We start from the raw sequence: 22,394 nt of genomic DNA on the forward strand, positions 1-22,394 counted from the left end.
TGACGCCAACAACAGGCACGGAGTTGACCGATGCCACCTGATGGTGCGTAAGGGTACTGCTCGAAAACAAAATCTCTGGATCCAGACGCCTGGGGAAAATTCTAAGGTAAGGAATCGGCAACTAGAGTATGTCTCTAAAAGATAATTTGTTACCGAAGGTAAGGAACTTGTTCATCAGTAGTGCTGTCTGAGCTTACAACATTTTCTTAGCACATGCTCACCCTAATAAGAAAGGCTTTGTATCAATGAACCATGAATACAAGTTTGAACAACATTAAAATATGTACACGAATGTTACCTTTACTGTAGACAATGCCCTTCCCTGATCAGTAATGCGATACAGTAAACTGACAGCCAAAGGGTTTGGGCTGCAGGGGGTTGGGCCTACTTGTTCCCAGGGACAAAATAAATATGAAAAATTGTTGTCCTTGGCCCCAAACAATATGTCCTGGATGTTGGGCTATAGGAATTCCACACACCTGTTCCAGAATTGTAAAAATGTTCTTGAACACATATCAGCATCATTTATTCATGAGGAATTTCCCACTTGGTGGCATTCCAGTGAACTATTTTTTTATTTTATTTTTTGCATTTAAGGGGTGCTGCAAATGTATGAAGTATTTTGATTCTTTGAGTTCTTTTGAGATTCTTAATGAATCCCATAAATGGGTAGTCCCACAGGATTTCCCACTTGGGAAGTGTGGGCATTGAGAATCGGGCCTTTCGCCGGTGCCCTTATATTTTTGCTATTGAGCACAGATCTCGTCTTGATCTTTCTTGCTTTCAGTCTGCTTTCTCAGTTCGATCTCAGATCGATCTATGAGTGAGGCGCTAATGCTCCAGAGGTGTGAGCACAACCAATTACGCGCATCTCTTTGTTCAGTACTGTCTTTGATCTCTGGGGTCGCAAGTTCCAGTTAATACCATAATTACAATTAAATCTTTTCCCACATGTTCTGTGACCGAGATACCATAAGAACTGCTTACAGCTGTGCATAGCCTTCTCCTTCCATGGTGTCTTTACTGTAGTCTTATAGAAGCCAAAGTCCTTGCAACAAGGAAATCTATATTCTTTTATCTGTCCCGACGTAGAGACTGTGCTGTGTAATAGTTGATCCTTGGGATGAAATAACTTTCATTCGAACATTGAAATGTTTGGAGCTCTATTGAAGGCAATAGCTCAGGGCTAATAGTGGCTGGTATAACCCTTTTGCTGTACCATTCCAATATTTGTCTTTCTGTTGCTCCCTTTTTAATTTTGAGCATTCTGTCCTCGGGGGGGAGAGGGGGGCTCAGTCCTATATCTTGGATTTAGGGCCTTTAACAACTGCAATGGCCCTCGGCAGTAGGCTACAAGCCTATAGTGGAAAAGGTGCGCTGCTTCTCAGAAAGTATATTTAAAGTGCAGTTTATTTGATATATTTATAAATGAAGAGTGCCAGTGAGGCAACGCGCATGACTCTAGTTTACTGTTGAAGAAAGGCTGTATTATGGTTGGAAATGGTTTTGTGGTTTCTTTGTCCACTCAGTTGTTTCTGTCCTAAGGCTCTGCAGCCTCTCATCCTCTCCAGAACAACTCGCGTTCCTTATACATGGCTCTCCAGCAAGACCCTCTCTTTCCCTGAGCATTGCAGAGAGCTCTCGGTCCTATTATTCATTTCGCAGGCCCTTGTTGAAGAGCTCTAGTGTTGCCATTGTGGAAGTGGTCCTGGAAAGTCCACAATATTTCAGGCTTCTCTCACTGAGCACATCTCACATCAGGAGCTTGAGCTAAGGAAGTCTGGCGAGACGTGTCCTACACTACTCTGGGTTTAGACCCCAGGTCCTGTCCAGAGGAAGCATGTGATCGTCTGGAGCAGTCACGCCCAACATGGGTCTACGAAGGGCCGAGCTGCGATATGTTTCAGGAATACTATAGCGTATTTAAATGATTACCAATACTTTGCAGTGAAATGGTAGAGCTCTGCTCTTTCCTTAGCGAGAAGATCGATTATTTGACAGTCACTAGAATCTACTAGGAGCTGAGAAATTATAGCGGTTTTGTCATTTCCCATCATAATGATAAATAATACCTTTGGTTTTTTTTTTTCCTTTTTAAAGCATGAAGTCACTGATTACTCTTTTAAAATTCTAATAAGAATGCTTAAAGAACCCACTTTCCTAAGTAGAATTCAGAGCCGTGTACAGGATTTGTAGGTATGTAGTTGAGGGTTGTTCTGTTCTTTTAAAGTATTCCACTGATTTTAGGGCTGTTTTGGTGTATCCGAAGAATAAGCTTGCAGCCTGCATTATAAGCCTTGCGAAACGTATGGTGACTCGATACTGTAAGCTGAACGCGCAGCCACAGGGATCTGCGGAGTATCAGACAATCCCCTCTGGTTACAGGTGGAGAGTGGTGCATTTCGACAGGAAGAGGCCAAGTAGGGTGACCACCCGTCCATAATTTTCGCAGCCTGTCCATGATTTAGCCCTGCCATCTGTTGTCTGTGATGGATGACTTAATGGACAGCAGTTGTCTGTAATTTTAGACTTTTACCTAAAGGACAAAAGTTAATTGACAATTCATTTTCCCCAGCTGGAATGTAATGGAGGGAGTCTCCTGTGCTCTGATCCAGAGGGAGGGGCAGACTGATGATAAACAGGCCTTCTTGTCAGGATGCCTGCCTCCTGAAAGAAGTGCAAATGTGCACCACTGGTAAATCTGCAAATGTAAAGGCTGCTTGGGAGCAGATCGAGTCATTAATTGATGCTGTTACCTGAAGCTTCCTGACGGCAAAGATATTTTCTTTTTGAAAGGTATCCCAAGGGTGTTCCAAAATGAGCTGTGCAGTGTGTGTTTTTAATGGACATTTATAGAACATGTATGCACTAAGTAGCATCTGCTTATTATTGAAATCTATACTTTAGAAACACGTTTTTATCTTTAACGCAAATTAATGTACATATTTTGTGGCAGCCTATATCATACTGTGTGTAACACACATTTAAAATAATGACCCGGGTCACTGGAATTATGTGGCATGAGAATGCCAAATTATGTGGCAGGGTTGACTAAATTATGCAGCACGAAAAGGCAAACTGGTGTAATGCGGCTCATTGTCTGATAGTATTACTTCATTTTTTAATTTTTACTCATGTTAGCACTGTCTGGAATAGGTTGCACCTCAGTTTAAAACCCAAACATAGCAATAGAAAGATGAAAAGTCAACCTTTGCAAAGGATCTTTGACTCCTTGGCAACACTTGTTGCTGTGATTTTAGTAATGTTTGAACAGTTTGAACTGGAAACAAATGTTTTGTATGTCAAAATCTACACTGTAGAGGTTCTGAGTGACATCATAGAGAACTTGAGCTTTGCCCTCTGGGTCTCCTTGACATCACTCATAACCTCTTTTTTAAAATCTTTTTTTCATATAGCAAATAACAAATCATGCGTTACAGTAACATCAAAATATTTCGGTAGAGAAAGCTACAAAGCATATCAGCTTCTAGTCATATCTATCTAATTTACTACCCCCCCCTTGCCGGATTGTGGCACATGGTTTAAACGGAGATATCATCAAAAATAAACGAGAGAAAAAGAAAAAAGGAAACAAACCGTACTCCCCAATGCAACATACATTATATAGGTATCATTGATATTCTTGCTGCTAATCGTTGGTGGTATCTTTGACATCAAAACAAGGGTCCGACTTTGACGTGTCTAATTATGGATGCACATCAGTAGGCTTTGCCAATCTTTTATAAACACACCAGGTGTCTCTAGGCACTTGCATATCTCATCAAACATGTATTGCCAGTATTAAACATCAAGCTACATCTCTTCTGGAACTTATTTCAGGGTGGGCACTTGTCATTCCTGACTTCTATTCTCAGCACAAAAACCTCCCATCTATCCCCTCCCTTAACTGGTAGACCACGCAGCTTCATAGTAGAGTAATAAGCAGCTTCAGCACGTGCCCATGTCAGAAGTGTTCTCAGCCACGCCCCCACATCTGGAGCAACCTGTGCTTTCCAGTGCATAGCTACTTGGCCTTTAAATAAAATCAAGGCCAAGTCAATAAATTTGTGTATGAGTCTGTCTTTTGTATTTCGTGTTTGGATTCCCAATATGCAGGATTCCCGGGTGAGTAACAAGGTGTGTTCAGTAATTTTGCTAATGATTTTCACTACCTTATCCTATGCATGTTGAAGGACTGGACAATCCCAAGTCATGCGCTAGAAGCTCGCCTCCATGGTTGTGCAGTGGGGGCATGCCGAGGTCGCCCCTGGGAACGTGCGGGCTATTTTCTGTGGTGATAGATATGTTTGATGCAGGTAGTTAAACTGGGTATAGCGGAAGCATGCATTGCGAGACACATCTTTTATCTGCCTCAACACTAGTGTCCAGTGACGATCAGTTACCGCATCGCACCTTGCCCGTGCTTGTGTGAGCTCCATGGAGGCTATGTGCTATAGCACCTGGTAGATGTTGGTTATGGCATGTCTGGTGCCCCACTGTATGAGTAAAGTATCTAATATCTGGGTCCAAGGAGGTTCCTTACCTCCCTCCCCACACATGGACAGTAACCATTGCTGCAACACGTAACTTGTCAGGAAATGACCCACGGGGATATTAAAGCCCTTTCTGAGGTCTTGAAACAACAATAGTACACCTTCCTTATATGTCACCCACCGTCAGAAGGCACGCTGTACGACATAACTCATCCAACACTGGCTGGCCACCTTCTTCTGTCTCCATTCTACAACATGGCGTGATCTCAGAGACATGAGCTAGGAGTACAGCAGAGTGCCATTAAGTGGCTTCTGAATCCCAGGTCTCTCAACAATCAGTGGATCCCAGCCACCTCATTGGCCACTGAAGTTGAGCTGCTGTGTAATACCATTCATAGTTTGGGTCACTCAGTCCCTCCTCTAATTGTGGCATCTGTATCACTGGTAAGGTCACTTGTCTTCTGCCCCTGCCCAAAATCAATTCAGTTAAGATACTGTGCACTCCCTTAAAAAAGGTTCTAGGCAGGTAGAGCGGAAAGCTTCAAAATAATATAGCAGCACTAGCATGTTGGCTAATGCGAGTCACCCTACAGGGGACAACAGGAGAGAGGCCCAAAAAGGCAGAGATTTGCGAATCCCCCTTAGAGCTTTGTTCAGGTTACCATCCCTCAAATCATCTGAGTTACGGTAAATCTTGTCCCTAGGTATCTACACTCAGAACCTCTTGATGCAAAAAAAATCTCCCTTGTTCACTGTTACTCATCTGTAATTTATATGTGTACAGTAGCCAGCAAGATGTTTTATTACAACTTTATTTTTGTAATGTTTTTTCAGGTTGAAAGGTAAGAGACAGAGAAAGGCAGGGAGATAGGAGGAATGCACAGATGTGCAGTGCTTCAAAGTACATTCTCAAAACAGAAAGAGACATAAGAAGTTCAGCATGGGTCAGCCACTGAGAGAATAGTGCTACACCTAAGTAATCCAACAAGAGAAGACAGTCTTGACAAAGGGAATTTACTACTGCTCACAGATTGTAAGAAACAAATGATGGCCACGGTCTTATCTTCCCTTGCCAGGCTCTCAATTTTCAAAGTGTCTGAAAGGAATCCACATTTTTTCAATTCGAGAGTTTGTCAAGAACCACAGCTGTTAGCTTCTCTATCGCACACTGGTGCCCCATTTAATCCTCCGTAATTGCAATGGAGGAAGGAAAGGAGATTAATATGCATTCTTTAATTGTTACCTTACTAATGTTAACCAGATGACGTTGAGTTTATAGCGTTCGTGGAAATTATAGCAAAGTTCTATTACGAGTTGTGATTTGTGCTGGAGGGGCTCCACTGAACACTTTTCATCTATATAAGCATTGCGCTTGGTTTAAGAGCTGTTAGATAGTGCGGTGTTTTGATGACTAGGTAGCAAAAGCCTGCCATTGGACGTCAGCAAGCTCTGACTTGTGATTGGCCACAAGCACCACTTCCGCCCAGCACAGATTGCCTTTGTACTGTTAGGATAGAGTATGATTACGTGGCATTCCTTAGTAAACCTAAGGTGCTGTGTTTGGACTCTGAACTCTCTCGTACAATAAACTTTCCCTTTTAACACAGAACAGGGAAAACAACTTGACGCACGTCATAGCTTCCTCTTTCAAACTCGCTGAAAAAGATCTGGTCTGTGATAACGCTTGGGTTGCAAATATGCCAGCGCAGCGGTCTTCAATGTCAGTCAAACATATGGAGCTATAATAGTGTGACAGAAGAGATTTTCCGAAGATCATTCAATCTGGTTACTCCCTTCTGTGCCCCGGGAGCTCATGGCGGCTGCGTGAACACAAGCAAACACTGAGGACAAGTTGAGCCCCGGCTCCACTCGAGAGCCAGCACACCGCACATATTGCTCGAGTTTTGTTACGATTTTTTGTTCTACTGTAAATTGAAATTTTCATTAAACAAATGACATGTGCTCGACTGAAATGCCTGGTAATAAATTAGTCTTATCCTTGAGGTTTGCCCTTACACAATGCGGTTGGCAGTGGGACAAGCTCGATGGCTGTTAATGTGTGTTTGCAAGTACGATATGATTATGCCAGCAATAATTGCATTGCGGACATGCGGCAGAAGAAGGGCATGGGTCTGACCTCGGGTGGAACAGTCGAGGAATCCAGTCTTAGGAGAACACTTACACTCGCGTCCAGCTATCAGGCCTCGTATTCAGTTTTCACACTAATTAACATTACCTCTGCCTGTCTGTACTGAACAACTCACTCATCTTTCATTTACGACTACTACATAGAACTCGGAAGCACTTTTGCAGCAGGTGGTCGGTAGGTTCGACCTTGCAGGCACTTCTGTTAAGTAGTGCTTTCAATCATGGAAATTTAAAAATCCACCACTGTTTTCGCTACAAAACCAGGTAGATTTTTAATTTAAATCACGGCATTTTTAGGCTGAACATCTGGTTGTTATCAATGCGACAGTCTTGAAGATTTTATTTTAACAGCGAAAGAAATTGGTTTAGCGGATTTAAAGTGGAAAGTCTTTTTTCCCATTTTTATTGTAGATACCTGAATAGAAGCGAACAAAGACCAGACTTGGCATACACGAGTGGTGCAAAGGACTGCAATGAGATTCAAGCACGAAATACACAGAACATCCTAAGTGAAACAAGCATACAACCAGACACTGAGTTTTACAGTCAAAGACTCCATGAACAATGTAGAGGGACGGCTTTGTTGCATGGTTAACAATAACGTCCACTGTGTGTCATGGAAGAAATGGAATGGTAAGGCTAGAGGAACATTCCAGTCTGTGATGCGCGCAATCCTAGATATTGGCTCTCCCTTAGGAACAGCCTTCTTAGGTGAAGAGCAGTGGTACATAACCTGTTTTCTTTTTTGTAATGTGGAGGGGAGGAGTGTTGGGTTCTCCACCTCCTGGCCATATCACGTTTAGCAAATTAATAGCCAGCCAAGGAGCGCACAGCTTCCATAGGTACCCACAATTTCCTTCATAAGCCCCGACAGGGCCACCCTGGGTGTATGGTCAACCAGATGCCCCAGGTTGAGACCAGTATTTGTTGGTTTTCTCCTCTAGTATAGCTGCATACCAGGGCATTCCCAAATCATGTGCAGAACTATGCCTATCGAAAACGGGAATCTAGTGCATATCGAAGGGTGTGCAACATTCATTTTGTGCAATTGGTCTACAGTATAGTATAGAGACAGTTTATGCCACAGCTCATTTCTGTTCCCAAAATTGAAAACCAAAAAGAATATCCAAATAAGCCTCCTAGGTGTTCAGTGATTTTCTGTAACTTGTGCTTCACATGGAGCAGCTCAAAAAGTTGGTCAGTTGTATCTAAACAATATCAGAAGACCCTTGTAGGGAGGGTGATAGAATGTTGCTGTTTTTGATCCACATGTTTAGTTTAATTATTATGCTTATTAATCAATTATTCATTGAAATACATTAGCATCATATCTGCAAATTTGGTCTGATAGCTAGAAAGTGGAGATTGATGCTACAAACTCTTGTAGGTTACTGGAGGGTTTAGGTTTGAGGACATGTAGGACTTTGTGTTTTACTTTGAGAGTTCAAATGTTGTGTATGGGTTGGCACTGAAGCTGGCCATGTTCCTTGAAGGCTCCTTTGTTAAGACACTTACAGCAGCCTTTTGGGCTATGGCGGCCAATTCTTACCTGATCTCTGTCAACTATCTAAAGACCTCTGTGGGTGTTGAAAAATAGAGATTGGTTAGCAGTGATTTGCAGAAACACATCTTAATATTCTGTACCAAACATTATGGCAAGAATCATCATTTGGCTTGAGGTTAAGTTGTTCTACAGCATCATGTAAGTGAGAGGCATTAGGATTAAACAGTGTCTGAGGTTGATGAGTGATAAGGAGGCTGTTTTCTGGGTGAGTGACAAAAGCATGGGTAGCAATTAATTCTGTATTTGGTAATGGTTTCCCTTACAGTTTGGTAGTTCTGATATTGCTGGTTACAATACTTAAAGAATTCCTGTACAATATCTGCAGGAATTAAATGGTTCTGATCATAAAGCTTATTACATTTTCCTCTCCCCAACTACATCACCCATGTCGTACCAGGTTTACGTAATCTTAATCTTTTGAACAAGATAGCCATTTTGTTTAATGACACTGCATATTTAGTGAGAATATGTAGTAGTGCATTATTTAACTTCAGTATTATTGGATGTATTTGTAACTGTCTCCATGTTGGTATAAATTGTTATTAGTGGAATTGATGATAGCTATAGGGACAGGGCAACACAAAAGCCTAATAGAGCAGTTACGCTGTTTAGCAAAGTGGTAAAGAGAAATATCACTTCACCTTTGGTATGCAAGAAATGTGGGCAAGATTTTAATTTGCTTGTAAAACATGTTAGAATGGACCACTGTAGGAGGGTAATGTAGAGAATCCTCAGGTGAGCTTCATCTTAGTTAGGATCATCTTGACAGGATCAAGAATGCAATAATAAAAAAAATACTATATGTAACCTTGTCCAATAGAATGCTCTATTAATTATTTTATTTGTATTTCACTTATTTTTTAATCTTAGTTAATTGACAGGCTTTTTCACTGGGTCCCTAGTGCATGCTTCTTAATGAGATCAAAAGTGGAGTTGCTGGATGTAGAAAATACCTCACACTGTTAATATATTGTAATATTTTAACTTTATTAAGTTTTGAAAATGTTAGCACATGATATTGATGTTTCTTTGTTCTTACCTAATAAAGTAGATACTTTCAAATTCTCTCTACTAACCTAATCCATCAAAATCCAAATCTGTGATCTTTCCCAAACTATATCTTTCTCCACTGTCGATTGAAGAATACCAGCAAAATCTTAAAATAAACATTTCATTTTATTTTATGTTATATTATTTAGCGTCAGGATATTTATGTCACATTATCTTTTGTTAACATTACGGTTCGTTTTTTCTTGTATTTGGGATTCCTATGTTTCCTTCTCTTCTAAAATCAATAAAAATATCTTTATAAAAAAAAAAAAAAAAAAAAACCAACACATTTTGTCCTACAGTCTTTGCAGCACCCACTCGCATAGCCTTCTATGCAGTTCTCAGCTTACCCCTGGAAGTTCATAAATTATGTTCTGTAGCAGGTAAACCATGGCCTAATCTAGTCAAGTGCCCGTGTTTTAAAAACCCCATCCTTATACATCATAATTTCTCATTTTTAGTCCACGTTTCATATTTTTTATGAATTTATTGATTGATAGATTTGTATTATGATTCCTGGTCCTTTCTTCTGTGAACAATATTTACAACTTTTCCCTCCGGTTAGGACCTGTGTATCATGATCTATAGCCTCCAAAACAAAAATGAAGCAATTAATTCATTTCTAACTTTTTATATGTACAATATCTTTGCAATTTCATAATTCGTACATGCATCCCCGATATGTCTCACATACTAATTTCTTCAAAGAGAATCAGACGAAACTTGATTTTTTTACATGGCATACTGAATTTGAAAGTGGCTTCCAATCACCCTCATGTTTACATAATTTTTTCTCTTTATCATCGCCTCATGGGGTTCTCAAATATCTACAAAAGCTGAAAATAAATTTGATAGTACTGTCCTTTGCTTTTAGGAAATTATTTGCTACTGTTAATTTATTTGTTACTTTTCTAATACCGCTTTTGTATTCATCCTTGTTTTTTTTTTTGTTTTGTTTTTTTAACTTAATCACCCTTTCTATTATATAGTACAGTTAGCTGGACATTTCGTGCTATAGAGGCTGTTTTCGGTGTTGCATGGATGGGAATCTCATCCATGTTCTTTTTCGGTTATGGGGATGATGAAATGTGTTTTGCTTTAACAGGTTGTTTCATTGTGGAAAATGGAAATATCTCAGCTATCTGTGTAGTGGTAATTTTAAAGTCTTCTGTTACCATTCTCCTTTAATCATGGCCAGACTGCTTTTTTGTTTCATTGGGATTTCCCTGTTGTACTGGAGCCATTGGACGTTGAAACACCAGTCACAGGTGTCCTCACCCAACGCAGTAGCCATATGCTGGTGGAACCTAGTCATCCAAGTTAATATATATCGATATCTGGCATTCTTTGATAAAGGCACATGACATTTGGGATGTGTCCTAGTTGCCTTCCGCCATTTATAATTTACGGAGGCAGTTTAAAAAAAAAACCATAACCCTTTGGACTTGATTATCTCCCAATACATGATTGGTTACCTATAGGATAAAGGTCTGGAGGTGGCTTTCCTAAAGATGGTTTTCGTTTGCCAAAACACACTTAGAGAGGTAAAAGATAAAGAAAAGTAGCCACAGTGACTAAATATTATGGTGTTTCATCTTGAGAGATAAAGGATATTTTCTTGCCTGTAGGAAGCTGGCCTGGTGTGTGTGGTGTGCACCTATGTGTTATTACCTTATACCAGGTCCCGGTATCCCGTATTAGTGAGGTGTAGTCAGTGTCTAAGAAGCCAGGCTCTCTAGAGGTAGCTCTGGACGTTTCATGAGAAGGTATTGCAATGTGCCTTTATATTACATACCATATTCGTTTCAGCTACTACTCTAAATACCAGGTGTTGCTGCTGTAAAGTGACATTATCTGCCTGTCCTACACTTCCAGTCCGGTGGGTGATTATGGAGTTTCCATGTAGATTTTCTGACCACCTATCAGGAGGCGGCTGTGATGTTACCTGCCTGATCTGGCCACTCAGATGCTCCCATGGGCCTCTGCCCACCTTGGATACAAGATGAAAGAATCAAATGGCCACCTGGAGGAGCTCTGGGCACCACCCCTGGTTGGTGATGGACAGGGGAGTGGTTAACTCTCCTTTCCATTGTCCAGTTTTGCACCAGGTTCCTGAACCGGTGCAGACTGGTTTATGTAAGGAGGGCACCAAATGTGACCTTCAAAGCATACCAGTGGCTTGGGGAGGCTACCCCTCTCAAGCCATGTAACACCTATTTCCAAAGGGACAGGATGTTACCTTCCTCTCCCAAAGCAAATCCTTTGTTCTGCCTTCCGGGGCTTGATCTGGCCAAGCAGCAGGAGGGCAGAAACCCGTCTGAGGGTGGCAGCAGCGTGGGCTGCCCAGAAAACCCCAGAAAGCTTGTAGAAGCAATTCTGGGGGTCCTCTAAGGAGCCCACAGAGTGCATGGAATCATGCAACCAATACTGGCAACAGTATTGTGGTATGATTCCAACATGTTTGATACCAAACATGCCCAGATTCGGAGTTACCATTATGTAGCTGGACATAGGTCCAGTAAACAGGTAAAATGGCTTCCCTGCACTCACGAAGTCCAGGAACATGGAGCTGGAGTTCGTGGGGGAACCTCTGCTCATGCAGGGGTGCCCTCACACACAGGTACCTGCACCCTGCCCTATGGGCTCAGAGGGCCTACCATAGGGCTGACTTACAGTGACCTGGTGCAGTGACCTGAAGTGAAAGGGTGCATGTACCTTTTCACACAGGCTGCAAAGACAGGCCTGCAGACACATTTTACATGGGCTCCCATGGGTGGCATAATACATGCTGCAAGCTAGGTACCCTGGTGCCCCAATGCCCTGGGTACCTATGTACCAGATACTAGGGACTTATATGGGGGCACCAGTATGCCAAATGTAGGGTGTGTGAAGTCCAATCAACCAAATTTAGAGGGAGAGAGCACAGTCATTGGGGTCCTGATTAGCAGGATCCCAGTGAGCACAGTCAAAACATACTGACATCAGGCAAAAAGTGGGGGTAACAATGCCAAAAAGAGGGTACTTTCCTACGTTGCCATCTGTCTGAAGGATATCTTGCATTGAATGCAGAAGAGCTTTCTCAAATGCAACAAGCCAAAACCGAGATTCTGGTTTTTGGTAAAGCAAGAGATCTCTGGACATACTTGAATTGGCCACTGGACATTTCCACTCTCCTCTTTCTGGCCACAACAGCCAAAAATGTGGGCATCAGAATAGATGAGAAGCTGATTGGGTCTGTAGCCGGGACCTGTTTTTGTCTTCTCTGTTCTATTAGGGAAGACTTGTCAGTAGTTGAGACCCATAAGACAGTAGTCCATGCTTTGATTACTTCTAGGATAAACTACTCCAATTGTTTTATAATGGTGTGCCCAACTATAAGACTAGGAATCTTCAGACAGTACAAAATGCTGCGGCTCGGCTTATTTTGGGCCTATCTAGAACGGTTTCAGTCTCCTTAGACTTGTGGAAATTGCACTGGCCACACATTGTGAAAATGATCTTGTTTAAAGCCTTAACTTTCATTCATCAAGGTTTTTATAATTGAAGCCCTAGAAAAAATCAGGAGGATTCTCCATTAGACTCCCTCTAGAGCTCTTCGGATCGGCCACAGCTCTGTTCGTGAGAATTTCTAAATTATGCTTGGCGAGATCAGGAGGACATTTCTTTTTGGCAGTGGGAGGGAAGATTCTCTTTGCATGCTATTCAGTGTGAGGCTCATGTTGGGAAGGAATTAAAACTGCATTGTTTCTCGTTGAACTTCTTGTCAGTGGCGCAGAGTAGTGCGGGGACGCTACCCTGGAGTAGCTGCAAGCTCTATGAATCGGTTTCATTCATTCATTACATAGCCCTGCACTTTCTCTCAGAGCAGTAGACATGCTAGTTGAGGCCTGTTGGGGTGAGACCGCCTGCTTTATTTCTTATTAGGGTCCAGCAGAAATATTCTACCCATAGAATCTCCTGTTTTTCGATTGCACCATACCTCTGAAAATAACAGTCCATCTCAAAAGTACGATGTCTTATGGGTGAGATGCTCTGCACCAGAACTAATCTCTTGGATCCCCCGTGTTGGGATTCTTTGTCCTGAGAAGGGTGAAGGACTTTCTTACTCATCCGTCATTTTACCAGGTGAGGGGCCTAAAGTTATGAAAAGTGCTGATATGAGCACCCTGGCACGGATGCTCTTCACTTCAAGTGAATGCTCTACCAATTGTATCCAAGTCCCCCCTGCATATATATATGTAAGAGGAAATATCAAAAATTGCAATCCTATTCCTTGGAAAACTAGCATTTGATTCCAGTTCTATGTTGGTGACCAATGGCAGTCTAAAGTGGAACATGTATTGTGGTGGTGACATTTGCAAATGCATGTGTGTGTGTTGGGGAACAATAAGGCTGGTGCCACTGTCAAGTCGTTGACCCTTAACCGGAACTTAAAGAACAGTGTCCTTGAGACAGATTACATCATCTTCTCACCAATTACTGATGGATTGTGAACTAGTGTAAAATATGTTCACCGCATCCATTACCCCCTAAAAGAACTAACCTGCCTTTGAGGTCCAGCACCTTTCTTCAGCTACTGTTGTCGGTGATGCTATACATTTCTGTTTGCAATCACTATATAGTCCATAGACATTTTGAGGTATCAAATTAGGAAGATCACAAAGTTTGCCGACAATTGGTTTTCATACTGAACCCAAGTACCACCGATATCTGCCTGTTAGAAATCCATGAGATCTGGATTCCTAATGGGTCTACTAGCGTTAATGGCTTCAAGGAGCATGCTGTCCTCTGGATTCCTAATGGGTCTACTAGTGTTAATGGCTTCAAGGAGCATGCTGTCCTCTGGATTCCTAATGGGTCTACTAGCGTTAATGGCTTCAAGGAGCATGCTGTCCTCCAAGGGGTTGCTGCCTGCAGGCTCCGCCTCTGCTGGTCTCTTCATTCGGAATTTTTTAAAACCTTATTTTAGACCAAATAGAGCTTCACATTTCAACCTTGAAACTGTCTATTCCAATATTAACATCTAGGATATTAGGAGCTCAACAAACTATGGGCCTGATTCTAACTTTGGAGGACGGTGTTAAACCGTCCCAAAAGTGGCGGATATACCACCTACCGTATTACGAGTTCCATAGGATATAATGGACTCGTAATACGGTAGGTGGTATATCCGCCACTTTTGGGACGGTTTAACACCGTCCTCCAAAGTTGGAATCAGGCCCTATATTTAGAGATTTCTGTAGCTGGAGATATAGGACAGGGTTGTTTTCCTTAAGTTTCATTTTTCCCGAGAATACTTAAAACTGGGAAGTGGAATGAAAAGGAAACATTAGGAGGAGTAGCTAAAACTCGCAGAACAGGGCTTGTTGTGACTGTTAAAACGCCTTCTTCTGTCCTGCCACACGTTGCTGTGAGGTGTCCATTAGAAGGTAACAAAAACAAGCATTAGCAAAGCCAGTAGGTACTGCTTGCATTTTGAGTCCTGACTAAAATATTTTAAAAACTCGGCTGCAGTTGAAAAAAAAATGTCTGCATGCAGTGCATGTATGTGATGAACAATGTAATCTGATTATTCACTGTCCCTCTGGGATGTAGAATAGTCCCAAATTCATCACAAAGCAGTCACTTCATAGAAGGAGGAAAATTACACCAACCAGCTAAAAAACCATGAGGTGAGAGAGAGACTTCTCTGGTCTTGGAAAAGCCAAATTACACTTTATGTCCATTTTAAAGAATTGATTAGAAAGCTGTGCTGTGCTGTCAGGCCAGAGCTAAATAGCCCATGCACTGAGCGCAATAGGGCTACTACTCTGGAACATTTGTTTTATATGTCTGGCATTAGCCAAGACTTTTGGATTTTACTAAAAGAACAAGCAGCATGTACTTACTTACATGATCTTTCAGCCACCTCTTTTCAGCCAGTGTGTTGTCTCATACACATTCATGTGTCGCCCACTACAGCACGCGGCATGTGACAGTGGGCGAGTCCACAGGCAGCTAATTTCACTCTTCCCTGTCACCAGAAGCACAGTGACTCAGGAAGCAGTCCCCTTATCTGCCAGGGACTACTATGATAAGGTGTGCTTTTTGACACTAAAAACATATTTTGCTTTTTGTCAGTTTTTTTTCCCTTTTTGTTTTACTGAGGGCCTGACACCGTCCCTAAGAATAACGTTTTGCAAAAAATAATAACAAAACAAAAAAGCGTTGACAAAGCCAAACGGCTGGCTGCCAACTCCAGGCCTAGTTGCGTGGCCTATCCTTGTTTTAATAGCTACAAAGCTCCCAGTAGTTATCAGTAGGACATTTTTGTTTATGAACAGAATATTTATATAGTGTAAAAATGCTGCACAACTATTCCTAACTGCTTCGTTACACGGCCTGTGTTTCTTTAGCATGAGACTGTGACAGACGTGATGCTCATCCTTTCATTCTGACTGTATGCAGAGGGAAAGAGAAATCGGACTAATTTTTCTTTTTTTTTTTTACGGTGTGAGCATGTTGTAACATACAAGACGCTTTCTAATTCTGTGGAAATATATGGGGGTTATATGATATCAAGCTTTCAGCGAGCTGTTGTCTCGGTTTTTTAGTTGTTTTTACTGCATTACAAAACGATGCTGCGAATGCTATCACACTCAGACGGAAGCATCAGGTATCTTACTGGGATTCTGCCTCTTTGTCAGAGATCTCTCACTTCCAGGAACTCGCTTCCACTGGCTCAGCTTCTGGACATGTTCGCGGCTTGAGGACAAGTCATATCTTTAGCGCGTGCAGCGGTGCAGGTTGCCAGATATAAACTGCACTTTACCATGCGTCATTGAGCGCTAGGATATCCTTTTAATGGTTTGACTTAACAACGCATTATCCAGTCATTATCCTACATGGATGTTTAGGTCTGGCTTGGTAGTGCAACTGTCACTAGACCTTTTAACCCACACCAATATTATTCTACAGTCGTTTGCTTCCACACATCTATTCCTGTGCTATTTACTTGTAATGCTTTACATTATCAGACAAAATTCCTTTAAAGTCAGACCTATTGGCATTGCCAGTGCTATTTTTTTGGTTTGCAATCACTGTGTCTGAGGATAGAGGAACTTTATAGATTTTTTTAAACCACTTGCAGCTCATCTGAAAGTAAGCATTCAAATGCTGATGGAAAATTAAAATGTGAGACTTATTTTGAATGCTAAGGTGATAAAAATGTTGGACACATCTCTTTAGCTAGTGAAAGTATGTAATTGCTAGAAAGATCATCAGTACCTTACATTTGTCCTTAAATCACTGTTTGAACTGGGTTTACGTGACAGAAAAGCAAATATTTCAAGTGGTTACTTAGTAACGTGCCATCCCATATGGAACCCAAATCATAAGATATAGAAGACCTGCGGGCTCGACCTAACAGATATAAAAGTTTAGTAATACCTGTTGCCATCCTATAGCACATGCTCTGGGTCCCATGGCGATGCCCCAAGGCAAAGTTTACTAAAATTTTAAGGGAAGATGAATTTTTCGTCTGTTTATAAAGTGCCTTCCTCCGAATTATTGATTTGACACAAAGCTAATTAGAAGTGAAAACACCATTTTGTGTAGCAAAACAACATTAATTATTTTGAAAACCTCAAATTAGACAGCGCCATTCTGCAGTCCACCTAGATTTTTTCTTTTTGTGCTGGAAATAACCCAGCACTTAACTCGCCAATATTTTTTTATCTCACTGGTATGAACAGCTCAAATTATAGGGTTGTGTTGAAAGAAGTCTCTTGACTGACTGAAGTACACAAATATTTAGCTTTTTACTGAGATCAAGCTTCTCGCCTGAGAACATTTAATGGCAACCCCCTGTGTGCCGGAAGCATCATCGATAACATCACCAGTGTGGCCACATGTAACAGATCCAGCAGTGCCAAAAAGGATAAAATAGCATTGGTTTTGCTGGGGCATCATTTATGCCCATCAGTAACATTCTCTGGGGGGAAAACAAGCTTGAAGTAATTCTACACAGACTGGCACCTGCCAAATGTGAATGCACAAGATAGGGAACATACTTGTAAAGTAAACATTTAAATCGTGAATGGTTGTTTTTACATATGTAGATGTCTTCATCCTTTTTTGTGACTCAGCAGTGCTCCATTATGGTTTCCGTGGCACACTTTCGACCATGTAATGATAGGGCCTATCCAATTAATGCCATATTCACACAATAATAAACTAACTTGTGCTGGTAATGGTTACTTTTTGATGTTAGAAGCCAGAATTTCTCCTCCTCTTTAATGAGTGCATTTTTTTCTAGATATGAGTCTGCTCTGGGAAAATTATTTATATAAGGTTGAGCAATCCATAAAAGTATTAATTCCAAAGATACTTACTGTAGTATTGTAAAGGCACCTTTGCAGCCACCCTTGTAACACCGAGGTCATTGTCAAGGTTGGATTACAAAAAATGATTTTACAGTCTGAAACTGTAGTTTTAGACTTTCGTTCTTGACTTTGGGGGTCCAGTAGAATATCAGCCAAGTGAGTATATAGGGATTAGTATAGGCTTACTCTGTGCCCCCAGTGCAAGGTAAGAGTTCACTGTATTTATATAGCCCTTACTGCACCTGACGAGGAATCAAAACTCTTTTCAGTCAGTAGCACAGTACTGTGGACCTCAAAAGGATGAGCAATGGATTAGTACAGGGAAATACAAGTTAATTTGATTGGTGGACATATGAATCTGTTAGTTGGCTTAATTAGAATAATGGAAGGCTATACAAGGGTAAAATCTAGAAAGTGTTAATTGGGAGATCATAGTAGTAAGCTGAGGTTTAGGATGAATAAAGGGAGAGATGGAGGATGGAAGAGTCTGTAGAAAGGGATTAGGGAGATCATAGTAGTAAAATGAGGTTTGCGATGAGTCTAAGGAGAGATAAATGAGGGAGAATTTAGTAGGGTTGGGGTGAGCCAGGAGGAATAGAAGAGAGGAAGGTTTATATTGAAGATCATAACAGTAGAATGAGGTTTGGGATGAGTCAGAGTGTGAAGATAGAGGATAGGCTGAGAGACGTCTAGGTTGAGACAGAGTTGTGCATTGGAGAGAGTCATTTTTTCTCTTCTAAAGTAATTAATCAATAAATAAATGTAGGAAGCTGGCCCTTTATGTGGTAGATCAATACCATGTAAAAGGTCCAGAGGTTCCACAGTGAGTGGACAGGGCTTCCTATGCAATTCTAAAGTGGTCTCCTTAGGGGTATTGTGGTTGAGCAGCCTTAGCCTTAACACAGAGGACTGCAAGACATCTACAAATACACACAATAGTCAATCAATGGGACACAGGACTTAAAAAGGAGATCCACACCAATTTGTAAAAATAGCAAGTATCTTTATATATGTTTAAACATCAGAGAGAAATCATTTAGGTAAGTATGTTTTTAATTAGGAATTCTTTTCACTTGAAAAATTGGACACAGTGCAATTTCTGAGTTCTGCAATGTTATCCTGTGGGAAGAAAAACAAGTTCTGCAACCAGGTAGAGTACAATGACTTACAAGACCAATCTCCAGGAGTTAAGGTGAGTGGTGGGCAAGGTCCAAGGCAGCACCAGCAGTACACCACCAGCGGCACAGGGGCGGCCGGGTGCAGGGTGCAAAACAGCATCAGGTGCCCAATGTGTTTCAATAGAGATTGGTCACTGCGGAAAGAGGCTGCAGGCTGTGGCCAGGAGGTCAGTTGGGGTTAACCAACAACAGAGTTCAGGCCTCACAATGCACCTGGGTCATCATCTCCATGGCTCAGGGGAAATGGGTACAGAGGTGTCTTCAGGTGTCAAGTTTTTCTAACCACAGTGGTCACGGTGAGAGCGGCTGCGTGCAGGGGCTGCAGGCGTTGTTGGGAAATCCAGAAGGGTTGAAACCATGATGGACTCAGACTCTGAGGGCTGGGGAATTTTTATGGCACCGGTGGTCTATTTCAACATGGGTCGGAGACAGCTGTTGGAGGCTGGCTCTCTATATAGTGGTCAAAAACAGTGCATACTATGCAGAGAGTCCGGGCAACCACACCTTGGTTTACAGAGGTAAAAGCTAGACCACCTAATGCTTTAATTTGTATGGTAGCTTGGTCGAGCATTTAGGCTAATCTTGGAGATGTGCTAAGCATTTGTCATATTCACAGTATCAATAAATGTAGACACACTTGAAAGAATAACTCGAGACCAATTTACAAAAAATACCTCAGATGTTTTAAGAATTTTAAGGCCAAGATCATCAAAATCGGGTAAGTACTTTTTAAGTTATGTATTTCCAAAGTTTAGCACAAATATTCTTTTGTGCATAATTACGCACCATTTGAATTAATGGGAGTAATTTTAAAAATGCATATAAAATCAGGCAATGCGTTTACCAATGTCTCCTTCAGTTTTTAGGTAGAGTTTATCTAGGAGTCCTGTGAGCCAGGCTGAGAAGTTTGGGCGATTCCCGGTTCGAGCAGGAGCAGCTGCTGAAGATCTTGGAGTTGGTGCAGGAGAGATGAGGGAGACCACTTGAATAAGCACTGCACAGGTGTACTTCAAGGTGAGTTTGGTGGGTCCCCTTTGAGTGTAGAGGTCACAAGAGGTGGGGGACCCTTAGAGCACAGCTGGTTCTCCGATGCACGGGCCAAGATGGCCGGGCGCAGAGCAGAGGGGTCAGCCAAGAGCTGTGCGCAAAGGTACCCTTGGAAGCAGGAGGCAGATCACTTGGTGGGTGAATTGCAGGTCAGCAGGGCCACTCGGGGGTGGTTTATGTTTACTGAAGTCCATTGACTGGTGCTTACTTACAGTCCACGGAGAGTCCAGAGTGGACTTTCCTTCCTGGTGTCTGACGTTGGGGGTCCAGTACCCCGGGCTTATTGCACGGTTCAGCCACTGGCACACTTGCAGGGTTTGTCCTCTGGGTTCACCGGGTGGATTTTGGTCTGGCTGCTGTGTCTGGTTCCTTGGTCAGTGGCCGGCTAGTGAACTGGACTTCACTGGTTTCTGCTTCTTGTTTGCAGGGAGTGATGCCTTCTCTCTGGAGGGAGATCTTTGGCGACTTGCAGAAGGGTGGAGGTCCTCTAGGGTTTTGTAGAGTCCGGAGTCTGTCCGGTGTCCAGTCAACCCCTCAGAGGTGATTGTTGAGTTCTGGGTGCCACAGGCAGAGTTTGGCACCTTTGTCTTGGTACAGCAGGACTTCAGTTCTCGAGCCTTGGGTCTTCTTTGTTGCCGGACGTCTTGTGTCCATTGAATCTGATCTGCAGGTCTAGGGATGCCCACTAAATGCTGCATTTATTGGGTGTTTAGGGGAGTTCCTTGTAGAGACCAGTGGGTTATCTTCCTTAGGGTGGCTACACCCACTATGTGACCACTTCCTGTGGGCAGAAGTCACTTCCCTGTCCCTGATTCACTATTTTCCTACCATGCAAGACGGAGGAAAATGAAATGGAGGGGTCACTTGCATGCAACACCTTAGGGGTGAGGCAGGCAGTGGGTGGCAACTCCTCCTGACCTTTGTGCATTTTCTTGTCATTGCTCCTGCCAAAAGTGGGTGTTTACAACAGGGGTGGTCATCTTCTGCTAGCAGCAGGGTTGGGGTGTTGAGTTTCAAAGGCGGCAGCCCTTTGACGCTCGCAGGCAGGGCTGTGCACATTCCTGGGGAAGGAGGCATAACACCTCTGCCCAGGAAGGGCGTTGTTTTCTGGACCCAGAGAGCAAGGGCTCTCACTCCAGGGTTCCAGAATCTTGTCTTTGTGGTGGCAGGCTGGTTGTGACCGGCAAGCAACCTCCCAGAGTTGGTTAGCTTTTGTAGGGGCCATGATACAGGGTTCCCACATAATTTCTAACAGATTTAACACTTGGCAAACTACAAGCTTCCCCATTGTGTAGCATTCCAGCTAACTGATAATGCACTTCAACATAGAAGGTGCTGTACAAATACTACAATACAATAGAAAACAAATGAGCAAAAAAAACCTTCCCTGTTCTCTTGGTAAGGAAAAGTCTAGTTGGATAACTTGTCTTGATTTACACCGGCTTCTGATCTGTCCCCTTAAGGTGTATCATCTGCATTCAGACAATATTAGCATCAAGGTCCCTGAGATATTTAAAGGATTTTCACCTCTTTTTAGTTTGAAGTGTACCAGAGAATGCTGCTGTGTGCTTGCTAAAGACTTCTTGGGGACATTCTGAAAGCTGAACTAAGAATGTATTTCGCTCATAGCTTACTATTGGCTTTCTGGTTTGGAACTCACATTTGCTTGCTTTCAATTTGCTGGCTTAGTTTTTTTAGGCTGTCCCGCATGTCTTTGTCTCTCCTGTGGTGCATAGCCTGTTCACTGTATTTTTCCAACAGTGTTCACATTTTTAGAAACAGGCCTTTAACGTGTTGTACTTATCTTGTCACATGTGCTGTGCATTCAAAGACAGAAGTCAAATGTCGGGCTCTGTCTTCGGAGGGAGCATGTTGTTTACTTTTTCCTGTGACTTCAAAGTGGGAGGATTTATCTGGCAATCTGGAGGTATGAAAGGAAATCTTTTTGTTCGATGGCATCTGTCGCTGTAGATACACATGTTCTGCATTAGCTCGCCATCTGGTGTTGGGTCGGAGTGTTACAAGTTGTTTTTCTTCGAAGAAGTGTTTTCGAGTCACGGGACCGAGTGACTCCTCCTTCTGTGCTCATTGCGCATGGGCGTCGACTCCATCTTCGATTGTTTTCTTTCCGCCATCGGGTTCGGACGTGTTCCTGTCGCTCCGAGTTTCGGAACGGAAAGATAGCTGAAAACGGAAGATTTTCGACGGTATCGTTGCGATCCGGTTCGAGATAAACACATACGACGACGCATTGAACATCGAAGCGCTTCGGTGCCCTTCGGGGTAGATTTCGGCACACCGTCGGGGCCTAGTCGGCCCGACCGCGTGGAGAACAACGCCGATGGAACGGACCCCGTTTCGATTCTGCCCTGAATGCCACAACAAATATCCTTATACGGACCAACACTCGGTCTGTAACCTGTGCCTGTCACCCGAGCACAGCGAAGAATCCTGTGAGGCCTGTCGGGCGTTCCGGTCCCGAAAAACTCTGCGCGACCGTCGAGCGAGAAGACTGCAGATGGCGTCCACGCCAAAGGAGCATCGACAGTTC

General features: G+C 42.5%; 1 protein-coding gene across 6 annotated transcripts in view; it reads left to right on the forward strand.

Annotated features, from left to right (window-relative positions):
- The window catches only part of ERBIN (erbb2 interacting protein), a 766,777-nt gene that overhangs the window by 167,606 nt on the left and 576,777 nt on the right, over window positions 1-22,394 (forward strand). Inside the window, exon 1 of one of the 6 annotated variants that reach the window (XM_069222883.1) lies at window positions 19,744-19,810. The exons of the other annotated variants lie outside the window; for them this stretch is intronic. The gene's annotated coding sequence lies outside the window, so the exon portion shown is untranslated. Of the gene's footprint in view, window positions 1-19,743; window positions 19,811-22,394 lie in introns of those variants that run through there. 6 annotated transcript variants of the gene reach the window in all.

Source organism: Pleurodeles waltl, chromosome 1_1 (assembly GCF_031143425.1).
Source record: "Pleurodeles waltl isolate 20211129_DDA chromosome 1_1, aPleWal1.hap1.20221129, whole genome shotgun sequence".
Classification (NCBI taxonomy): Eukaryota; Metazoa; Chordata; class Amphibia; order Caudata; family Salamandridae; genus Pleurodeles; species Pleurodeles waltl.